Genomic DNA, 12196 nt, shown 5'->3' on the forward strand with positions numbered 1-12196 from the left:
AAAAAGACGAAAAAAAAAACGGCGCAGGAATTCAGAATCAACCACTGAGTCCCCTACAGAGGACAGAGAGATGGAACATAAATCTGACGGAGTACACGACAAATTTTTTTCCTCTGCATGGAGACGCGTCATCCACAAGATCGTGAGCAAGCTCCGCACCCAGAAGCCCGTCGTCACCGAGCAATTGAGCCGACTCGGTCATCGCTACCACCTCTCACCAATGTTGAAACTGACGGACATTTTTCGTGGGCGGATGAGACGGATTTACCACCTCCACCCTATGTGGAAACGATATCTGTTCCTCCGTTAGACCAACACTAAAATGGGTGATGTTTCTACGACGAGGACGACGACTTGGTCCAGGTGTAGAGGCGTACGCCGTCCGACGGAGCCATCCTCCTCCGAGAGGCGGTTCCAGTTTCCGATGTCGCATATTTCCCAACGACGCGAGGAGTTAAAGGAATCAAAATCATAAATCTCTACGCCCCATCGGGCACTGATAAACAGAGGGATTTCTCTCAGTTCTACACAGAGAATATCACGCCTTTCTTCCTCGGCAGATACGATCGTCTCATTGTAGGTGGAGATTTCAACTGTCTTCTCGAGCGTACAGGCCAATACTCTCATTTCTCCACATGCTTGCTCGTCCGCCGCCTTCGTCTCCTCGACACTTCGAGAGTGGTGCAGGGTGACCGCCCGGGGCATAGACACATCACTAGCCACTCCGCCAGCCGACTCGATAGAATACATATTTCTGACGCTCTAAAGTCCGTTCTCCTCGATGCGGAACGTTGGCCATCTGCCTTCTTTTTTGTAGTGGTGGTGGGGGTCATGATATCTACATCTGTACCATGAACCTACGTAGGAAATCTATATGGTTCAGTGTAGAACCTTGGAAACTCAGCGTGACGCTACTGCTCTTCTGCGGGACCCTGAATCTCGACAACGGGTCACCGGCACGTGGCACACTTGTGTTCAACGCATAATGCGTTACGAGGCCACAGTGCAAGGGTGGTTACTGTGCGCCAGACAGACCATCCGAGGCACCTTGACATACCATGGCAGAGTCAAAGCCAGGTGGAATTCTACTATAGTGCTCTATGCGAGCTCATGAACCATCCTCCATCCCCGGATCATCGAAAAGGAGCTCAACGCATCAAGGCAAAGATTTTAACCTTGAGCAGATGCCGTCTAGTATCGCCATTGTACGAGCACGCAGCCAAGATAGGATTAACGGTGAAGAATCTTATATGCATCATGTTGTTCGTAATGTTCGTCGATACCGACAGACCTTAATGACAACTTTTTAGACCTACCTGATGGACGACGGCTGACTTCGCAAGCTAACGTTGCGGATGCCTTCACAACGTACTGTAGACTTCTCGATCAAGAAGTATCTGCCTGTGCAGAGGCCATTGCTGAGGTTGCCCAGGAGATCCATTCTACACTAAACGCTGCGGCCGCAACCCTCATGAACGCGGAAGTGACCACCTATGACGTCCATGGCGCTGTGGCCAAAGGATGACTGAATCAGTCCCCCGGCCCCGGATGGTTTACCGCTCGAATTTTAGAGAATCTTCTAAGATTTGATGTTGCAACGATGGTGAGACATTTACTGGGACCTTTTGTCCTGTGCGCCACTTCCGACACCAACGTTTATGGAAGGCTTACTCGTACCAGTCCCGAAACCTGCTGGAGGAACGTGACTCGATAGATATCGGCCGATCACGTTACTCAATTCCGACTTAAAGATTTTCACACGCCTTCTAGTTCTGCGACTCAAACATGTATTAAGAGAAAATGTTTCCCACGAACAAATATCCTTACGTGCCGATCATAATATATAGACAGCCCTCACGGAATATCGAGATGTGACCGCTTTGGCAACACACTCGCGACTGCCATGCGCTTTAATCTCCATTGACTTAAATGAACCGTTTGACCACGTCAATCATGCATTCGTCAACGCAGTGATGGACCAGATGGCGATTCCCCCGACGTTCACGCAAGTGATTATGCTCCTCCTTCGTGGGGCAACGTCCAGGCTTCTCGTTAACAGCAGACTTACAGACAGAACCTATACGGATTGAACACTAAGTATTGGGCAGCGTGGAATTAGCCTAGCGGTAAGGCGCTGCAGTCATATACTGTGCGGCTGTTCCCTGCGGAGGTTCGAGTCCTCCCTCGGGCATGGGTGTGTGTGTTTGTCTTTAGGATAATTTAGGTTCAGTAGTGTATAAGCTTAGGGACTGATGACCTTAGCAGTTCCATAAAATTTCACACACATTTTTTGCTCAGTACGGCAGGGCCGCCCACTGTCGACGGTCCTTAATGCCATTACGATGGAGCCACTAATTTGCAGATTAGGGCGACGCTTGACAGGTATTCCATTCCGGTATCAGGCGTTCCGCTGCCGAGCCTACGCAGGTTCAGGGGCTGACATGCAAACTGCGATGCGGTTGCACTGCAGGGGCAGGGAGCGCTATGAAGGTGGCAAAATCATGCACCATGAAAATTGGGCGTAGCCTTCCCGCAGACAGCATAGTTCCCTTTCAATTGGTGGACACCCTTCGCTGTCTCGGATTGTTGTACACGCGAGACATTCGCCGCACCTCGGTTATTAATTTTCGGTCGCTACTGCAACGCCTCCCGGCAAACATACAAAATCACTCAATAATTGCCAGAGAGTCAGTCACCTTCGTCAGTACCCACCTGGCAGTCCGGATACTCCGATAGTCCACATCACGCAGATTCTACCCATCACTGCGACAATGGTAGCCAGACTACAGGCGGCTTTTGGGTATTTTATATGTTCTGGACACATCTTCAAAGTCCAGTATGCTGCTCTCACATTACTGAAGCGGAATGGTGGCCTCGAACTGGTAACACAAATACTATGCTTCGATTATGGAAATACCAAAACTCTAGTTTTACTGGAATGGTGACCACCGAGCTCACACCTGTTTCGAGACGCCCACCTTCGTCTTTGGCCACATCCCACCTCCGATGTTGCACATCGTCCGTTTCTTTTTGGAATACAGCTACATATGCACCGAGCTCCCCAGGACCAACAACACGAGCACCCGCGACATCTACCGCCTTCTCCGAAAGTACCCACCCCGAAACCCCATCGAAGCACGTCACCCCCAGGTTTCATGGCCTACAGTTTGGAAAACGATCCACCAACCACACCACATCACCTACACCACCGCGATGTGGTATCTTTTCGTCAACGGCAAATACTACAAGATAGAAACTGCAGCGCATCGCGCTGATGGACTCACCACTGTGCCTCAAGTGCAATGCCCAAGATACATATTTACATAATTTTGAGTGTGGGCCAGCAGCAGCTGTCTGGACCCTCGTACAGAGGATTTTAGCTTTGTACCTCTGAGCACCCCCACATCACGTTTCTTCTACCATGATGATATATCCTGACACGACCTGCTTTCCGTTGTCTAAGTGGCACGCCATCACATGGATCAGTGGCATGGCTATCAGCTACCTTCTGGGACGACACCGTCTATCCGGCTGACTTTTGGACACACCTCCAACTACACCACCATGCCCTTTGCTGACATAGACACTACCGGGCCACTTTTGCGAACTATTTACAGAGTATTTTCTCCAACCCGCTTCAGAGCTGGAATCTCGGCGAAACGTGCTAGTCAAGACTGCACGATCCCACGTCCCCCTTCTAATGGTCAATGATAGAACGGACGTTGTTCCTATGGCGCTCCAAAGTGGAGCATGGCACAGCCAGTATCCCTAATTTCTTTCACTTCTCTTTTCGCCTCATCTTCTGAGTTCTTTTCCTTACATATGTTTATCCTGTTTTCGCATAGCTCTGTATCTGCAGTCTATTTGTTTTCTTTCTCATTTGCTCGCCCAAAAAAAAATGAAAGAAACAAAAAGAAGTTCAGTTGCTGCTGATGTTGAGACCGTGTACTTATTTACGTTTTTACAAAAAGGATGTTGAGAAAATATACTTATTTATGTTTTCATTTTTCGAGGAATATTGTTTTATTTTATGAAGAACAATTTTCAAACAATGGAGGTTTTTACTTGGTTTCTCATTACCTGCAATTTTTTGCTCATGTAGTAGGTGTTTACTCCTTTTGTTCTCTACAAGGAAGGCATTATTTAACAAAAATAGATGGCTCTGAGAGGTCTATGGGCCCGGCCCGGAAGCTAATAAATTAAACAAAAAATCTTCTTTAAGCGTACACTCACGCAGTTTTAGCAATAACCACATCGTGATGCACTTTCATAGTCTGCCACTGGAGGTGGGTGAGCATCTCCGGTGAAGCTAAAGGACGAAAGGCTCTGCTCTTCTTTGGGTCTTCTCTATGTCCTCTGTCAGTCCTCTGTACTCAGGGCCTCAAATTACTGACAAGTAAAACACCCTATGCACCCGCTTCAGATACAGTGGTAAGGTGGCCTACTGGATATCCCGTCAAAAACTGTACACAGATAAAGCTTGAAAACAGGAAGAAGGTATACCGAACTGTGAAAAAAGAAGAAAACTAACGGCACAAGCTCAAGGTGTGCAACATCGAGCGAACGTGAATAGCTCCGGCATCATGGTTATATGATCACGGTATTTGACTGCAAAGCGAAAGGGCCATTTTCAAATCTCCCTCATGCTCAGTATTTTATTTTTCACGAAATTATGAACTGTCTGTCAGGCTATTGGCGTGTCTGTTCGCTGTATTCAAATTCGTGTCTGTGTTTTGGTGTAACGTGGGTTCGCAAAAACGAGGTGTAAGGAAAGGACCTTCAGACGTATGCACCTTCTGTTTGTTCTACACAAGTACCCCATGTTATGACTCTAGCGTCCCGTTTTGGAAGTTTTGAGTCTTGAATTGCTTCGTTGTACCATAGTTCACATCCGATTATTTGTTGTTTACATTTCTCTGAGAGGTCTATGCGGCACCTCACCTGCTCTTAGCGTTCACCACATTAACTTAGACTGTAATATATTCGTACCACATGACACATATTATATGACCAACGACAGTACGACAACTGTCACGACTGCAGAAGGAGAGCAGACCCGTCTGTGATGTGACGGATAGTTCATAATTTTGTGGAAAAAAATTTGACATAAGAGTAATGCAACACATGCTTCAGTACAACATATTATTCCTCACTCTTTTGGATATAAAATACAATTTTTCAACATAATCTTCGCTCAGTGTGACGGCCTTATGCCACCTTATTGGAAGGGCATGTATCCCCGCATGGTACCAAACAGTTTTGTTTTTCTAATTTCCTACTCGTCGGCGTCAAAGTCAATGTCTTACTGGATCGGTAGCATTGCCAACATCCACGTACTGCGTTCCTAGCAGTGCATCCTTCGTTGCATCAGTGCAATGGAAGTCGGAAGGTGCGAGAGCGGATGAAGAAGAGCAAACCAATCAAGTTTTTGAGCTCCTCTCAGACGTGCAGGGTTGTGTGAGGCCTTGTGTTGTCATGGAGAAGAAGTACGTTTTCATTTTTGTGGAGACGAACAAACTGAAATTGTCTCTTCAGTTTCCTGAAGGTCTGTGCAGCCGGTCGGAATGCGGGTGAGCGGACAGATTTGCGCGACCTCGTTGCAATGGTGTCTGGCGCCTCGCCCAACGTCTCGCCTTGCTTTTTTTCACTGTTAGGCCTTCGCAGATATTCAGCAAGGGCCTGTGAGAATCTGAGATGGTCTAGTTTCGCGCCAGAAGAAACTTAGTGACAGCTCGCTCCATGAAACGCACCTCGGTTACAAACGCCATTTTAACGACTACGTAGGGCATCGACACCTATCGAAATTTCATGAAACTGCCGGGGCTGAAGCGGAAATATTCCACGATGTCCCACAACAAATTCCGTATAATCTCAACGGAACTGGCCGCGAAACGAAAGTGTGTTACGTTACTTATTGAGTGTGTCATGTCTTATCTACGATATATTTTGTCTGGCCATCCCATTTTAAACCGTTCTTGATCAATATTCCCATAAACTCGTATTTAACTTACATCACTACTAAAAGTCAATGATCACAAAACGTGCAATCATAAAATATGGCGCTTTTTGCTGTACGAAGCCCTGATTATGTTCAGGATCAAATGCAGATCCCTCCTCCAAGCGTCGATCCCTTACAAGTCTTCTTGCATTTCGCTACAGTTGCGACTTCTTTATATTCACCGGCATCGTCTGCGAACAGCTTCAGTCAGCTTCCGACGTTATCCATAAGGCTATTCGTACATTCGATAATTTTCTTTGCAAAGGATCCACAACCTCGATATATTTTTCAAATTGAAAGATCGTCTTTTATGCACGACTACCCCAGTGTTTTATAAGCTTAACGATCCCCTCTGCCCAAAAATCCTGTGGCTGTGACAGGAGCCAGTCCCCCTCTTGGTCGTCCAGTTCATCTTTCGAGTTGAAGCGTTTCGTCTCGAGATGTTTTGTCAGCGGACCAACACACACGGAGTCGCAGGGCGACACGACCGGGCTGTAGGGCAGAAGCTGAAGCTGCTGACGCTTCAACTTGGTCATTGCACTTTGTGTCACCTTAGAGAAGAGACTCGTGTTATTGTAGAGTATAATCACTCCCTTCGTGAGCACCCCAGGCTGTCTGCTCTTAGTGCACTTGCGTAGTGTTTCGTAGTACACATAGCTGTTAATGGTTTTTTCGTTGTCGAAGACGTCGAAGCATATCGGACATCGAAAAAGACTGTACCATGATCTTGCCTCCTTAGGGCATTAACTATGCAGTGAAAAGTATCCGGACACCTGGCTAAAAAATGACTTACAAGTTTGTGGCGCTCTCCATCGGTAATACTGGAATTCAGTATGGTGTTAGCCCACGCTCAGCCTTGATGACAGCTTCCACTCTCGCAGGCATACGATCAATCAGGTGCTGCAAGGTTTCCTGGGGAATGGCAGCCCAGTGCTGTACTGAGGAGAGGTTTCGATGTCGGTCAGTAAGGCCTGGCACGAAGTTGGCGTTCCAAAACATCCCAAAGGTGTTCTATAGGATTCAGGTCAGGACTCTGTGCAGGCCAGGCCGTTATAGAGGTGTTATTGTCGCGCATTATGAAAAGGTGCTCCATCGTGTTGAAATATGCAGTCGCCATTCCCCGAATTGCTCTTCAACAGTGAGAAGTAAGAGGGTGCTTAAAACATCATTATTCCTAGATTTCCAGAAAGCTTTTGATACCGTTCCTCACAAGCGACTATTAATCAAATTGGGTGCATGTGGAGAATTGTCTCAGTTGTGTGACTGGTTTCGTGATTTCGTCTCAGAGAGGTGAGAGTTCGTAGTGATAGACGGTAAATCGTCGAGTAGAACAGAAGTGATATCTTGCATTCCGCACGGTAGTGTCATAGGCTCCCTGCTGTTCTTGATTTACATAAATGATCTAGGTGATAATCTGACCAGTCCCCTTATATTGTTTACAGATGATCCTGTGATTTACCGTCAAGTAAAAACATCAGACGATCAGTTCCAATTACAAAATGATCTAGAGCGAAATTCTGTATGGTGCTAAAAGTGACAATTGGCACTAAAAAAGAAAAGTGCGAGGTCATCCACATAGGTACTAAAAGAAATCCGATAAGTTTTGGGTATACGATAAATCGCAAAAATCTAAGGGGTTTCAATTCGACTAAATACCTAGAAATTACAATTACGAGCAACTGAAATTGGAAAGACCACATAGATAATATTGTGGGGAAGGCGAAACAAAGACTGCGCTTTGTTAGCAGAACACTTAGAAGATGCGACAAACCCACTAAAGAGACAGCCAACAATTACACTTGTCATTCCTCTGTTGGAATACTGCTGCACGGTGTGGGATCCTTGCCAGGTAGGATTGACGGAGGACATCTAAAAAGTGCAAAGAAGGACAGCCCGTTACCTGTTATCGCGCAATAGGGGTGAGCGTGTCATTGATATGATACGCGAGTTGGGGTGGCAGTCACTGAAACAAAGGCGGTTATCTTTGTGGCGAGATCTATTTACGAAATTTCAATCACCAACTTTCTCTTCCGAATCCGAAAATATTTTGTTGACACCCCCCTACGTAGGGAGAAATGATCATCATAACAAAATAAGAGAAACCAGAGCTCGAACGGAAAGACTTAGGTGTTCCTTTCTCCCACGCGCCATTCGAGAGTGGAATGGTGGAGAAGTAGTATGAAAGTGAAACTTCCTGGCAGATTAAAACTGTTTGCGCAACCGAGACTCGAACTCGTGAGTCGTGCTTCGGTAGCTCAGTGGTAGAGCACTTGCCCGCGAAAGGCAAAGGTCCCGAGTTCGAGTCTCGGTCGGGCACGCAGTTTTAATCTGCCAGGAAGTTTCATATCAGCGCACACTCCGAGCAGAGTGAAAATCTCCTTGTAGTATGAAAGTGGTTCGATGAACCCTCTGCCAGGCACTTAAGTGTGAATTGCAGAGTAACCACGTAGATGTAGATGTAGAATGCAGGCCTATGCTGTGATAGTGCCACGCAAAACAACAAGTGTTGCAAACCCCCTCCATGAAAAATATGACCACACCATAACACCACAGCTTCCGAATTTTATTGTTGACACTACACACGCTGGAAAATGACGTTCACCGGGCATTCACCATACCCACACCCTGCCATCGGATTGCCCAATTGTGTACCGTGATTCGTCACTCCACACAACGTTTTTCCACTGTTCAGTCGTCCAATGTTTACGCTCCTTACACCAAGCGAGGCGTCGTTTGACATTTACCGGCGTGATGTGTGGCTTATGAGCTGCCGCTCGACCATGAAAACCAAGTTTTCTCACCTACCGCCTAACTGTCATAGTACTTTCAGTGGATCCTTATGCAGTTTGGAATTCCTGTGTGATGGTCTGGATAGATGTCTACCTACTACACATTACGACTCTCTTCAACTGTCGGTGATCCCTGTCAGTCAATAGACGAGGTCGGCCTGTACGCTTTTGTACTGTACGTGTCCCTACACGTTTACACTTCACTATCACATAGGAAACAGTGGACCTAGGGATGTTTATGAGTGTGGAAATCTCGCCTACAGACGTATGAGACAAGTGACACCCAGTCACCTGACCACGTTCGAAGTCCGTGAGTTTCGCGGAGCGCCCCATTTTGCTCTCTCACGATGTCTAATGGCTATTGAGGTCGTTGATATGGAGTAGTTGGCAGTAGGTGGCAGCACAACGCAACTAATATGAAAAACGTATGTTTTTCGAGGTGTCCGGATACTTTTGGTCACATAGTCTAACTTTGAATTTTTTCGGGGGTGTGATGACATTACATTCGAATTCCTAGATGTCTCACTACGTTACCCAGAAGACACAATAAGCAAATTTCAACTAATTTGTCTCTTGCGACGTTTCGTACCTTTTCGTTTGAATACTCTTTGCATACTTGTAAGAGAAATGTCAAATAATACTTCTTTGAGACGCATCCCAAATTACATTTAGGTTTAACGATTTCTCTCCGTTAAGGTTGACATACTATGTCATATTTGTTGAGAATTCGTCAATCCAGTAGCATAACTGGTCTGATATTCCGTACGCTCATTTTGTTCGCTCAATGACAGTGCGGAACTGTACAGAACTGCTGGAAGTAAAGGTACACGGCAAATGCCCTGTCACCGGTATTTACTGCCATCTGGGTGTAGTGGACGAAAAGAGGTATCTCGTATATGCAGTCGTGGTTTCTGAAATAGACGTCGATTAATGAGGAGGATATTTACTGTGGAGCAGTAGTTAGCTCAATGGACTCGCCTTCGGGAGCATGATGGCTTAAATCAGCGTCCGAGCATTCATAAAGCGCCCCAGGCAAATGTCGAGATGGTTCCTATGACAGCACACGGCCGATTTCCTTCACTATAGTTGAAAACAGCTGAGCTTGGGCTCCGTGAAACATCAATTCGTTCGCCTCAGTATCTTCGCGGTCAGAGCTGCGGATTGCTAGCTGGAAGGGCCAGAGATCGATTCCGCTCTGGGACTAGGTGTTGTGTTGTACTTACGGTTGTATCGTCATTAACACTCCAATTTTGAGGACTGTGTGGGCACGTCTCGAAAGCCAATGAAATAAAAAAAAAACTCCTAATATGTTTTTCCTGCTGCAGGCTGCCTCGAATTCCTACCTTGCGCGAAAGTCTTCATTTGAGAGTGGTGCTTGCACTTCACGCCCTCACTTATTTGTTGGATGTGTCCCAATCTCTGCCGTCCCCCTCGGTCTTCACCCTCTACAGCTCCCTCACAGCACCATGGAAGTTATTCCCTGATATGAAAGAGTTTTTAGATTTCGCTACACCAAAAATTTTGTGCCTGGTGGCGCTGTTTGAAAACGTTTTCATATTTCTGAAACAGTCACGGTCGATTAATAGTCAATATGGAAAATTATTTTATTCGCTGATGCCTTAACACATGTTCTATCATCACGTCATTTCTTCTACTTAAAAATGGTTAAAATGGCTCTGAGCACTATGGGACTTAACATCTGAGGTCATCAGTCCCCTGTAACTTAGAACAACTTAACACACATCCGTACCTAGAACCGCTCGGCCACAGCGGCCGGCTCTTCTAGTCAGTGTTTTCCATATACTTCTTTCTTTACTGATTATGTGTAGAAGAGAACCTTCTCATTCCTTACCAGTCCACCTAACTTTCGACATATTTCTGAAACAGCATATCTCAAACATCTCTAAACGCTTCTTTTCCGGTTTCCCAGTAGTCGATGATACACTACCATGTATGTATGTATTAAACTGGGGACCTTGAATGACGGAGAGGCTTTGTCCCGCCATAGCCCTCAGTAGTTCACAACCCCACAATAGGCCACAGCAGTCCACGCACCCCACCGCCGATCCACACTGAAACCAGAGTTATTGTGCGGTTCGGCCCCCTGTCTCATAGCAGACGAGTGTAACCCCAAATGTTTGAGTGGTAGAGTAATTATGGTTTACGCGTACTTGGCGACAGTGTTTGCGCAGCAATCGCCGACATAGTCTAACTGAGGCGGAATAAGAGGAACCAGCTCGCATTCGCCGAGCCAGATGGAAAGCCACCTTCAAAAACCATCCACACGCTGACCGGCACACCGGACCTCGACACGAATCCGCCGGGCGGGTTCGTGCCGGGGACCGGCACTCCTTCCCGCTCGGGAAGCAGCGCTTTAGACACTACCATAGAATGCTGGCGTGCGAACATAGATTCTCAGAAATTCGTTGCTCAAACCAAGACTTATGTTTGATAGTAATAGTTCTTGCCAAGAGAGCCCTCTTTGCACCTGCTAGTCTATTTTTTATGTCATCTAAGCTTCCTTAGGTCTATCTCATTTTGCTTCCAGGGTAGCAGAATTCTGTAATTTCGTCTTCACTCCCACTGAGGATCTATATCATACTCTGCAAGCCACCTAACAGTCTGTTGGGGGGGGGGGGGGGGGGTACTTATCTGCCTTTCCCTGTTCCATTCGCGAACTGTGCGTGGGAAGCCTCTGTATTGTATCTAATTTATCGAATTGTCTCGTCTGGATCGTTTCCGAAATCTATGTAGGAGGAAGCAATGTGTTCTACTCTTGCCGGGAAGTGGTTTCCGAAATTTCGTTAGTATATCTCTCAGTGATGCACACGCCTCTCTTATAACATCTGCCACAAGAGTCTGTTGAGCATCTTAGTAACGCTCTCGACTAAACGATCCCGTGAGGAAACGCGCTGCTCTCAGTTGAATCTTCTCTATCTATTTCATGGGTCCTATCTGGCAAGGATCTCAGATTGGTGAACAGTACTCAAGAATCTGTTGAACAGGCGCCTTGTGAACCACTTCCTTTGTTGATGAGTTACATTTCCTTAAGATTCTCCCTTTGCATCTCTGTCTGGTATCTGCGTCTCCTGCTATTTCGTTTATGTGATCATTCCACTTAAGGTCAATCTAGACAGTTACTCCTAAGTATTTAACGGTGGATACCGTTTCCGGCAATTTGTTATCGATACTGTAGTTGTGCAGCGGTATGCGCAGTATGTTACATTTGTTTACATTCAGGGTCACTTCCACTAACCTAAGTCACCTGACTACCACCTCTCCCTGGGAACTGGGAGGAAGTTCAATTTCCAGCAGGATAATGCAACACACTATGGCTACCTCTGCTAACCTAAGAAAATGGCGGGAAAATAGGTCACTTAGGCTATCTCCACTAATCCACCTCTTCATA

At 46.4% G+C, this 12196-nt stretch overlaps 1 non-coding gene across 1 annotated transcript; it reads left to right on the forward strand.

The window, feature by feature from the left end:
- Window positions 1-8242: 8242 nt before the first annotated feature.
- On the forward strand, window positions 8243-8318 carry Trnas-cga (transfer RNA serine (anticodon CGA)). The gene has a single exon. It is a non-coding gene; the product is annotated as a tRNA-Ser (tRNA).
- The last annotated feature ends 3878 nt before the right edge of the window (window positions 8319-12196 follow it).

This window comes from Schistocerca gregaria, chromosome 3 (genome assembly GCF_023897955.1).
Source record: "Schistocerca gregaria isolate iqSchGreg1 chromosome 3, iqSchGreg1.2, whole genome shotgun sequence".
Taxonomy (NCBI): Eukaryota; Metazoa; Arthropoda; class Insecta; order Orthoptera; family Acrididae; genus Schistocerca; species Schistocerca gregaria.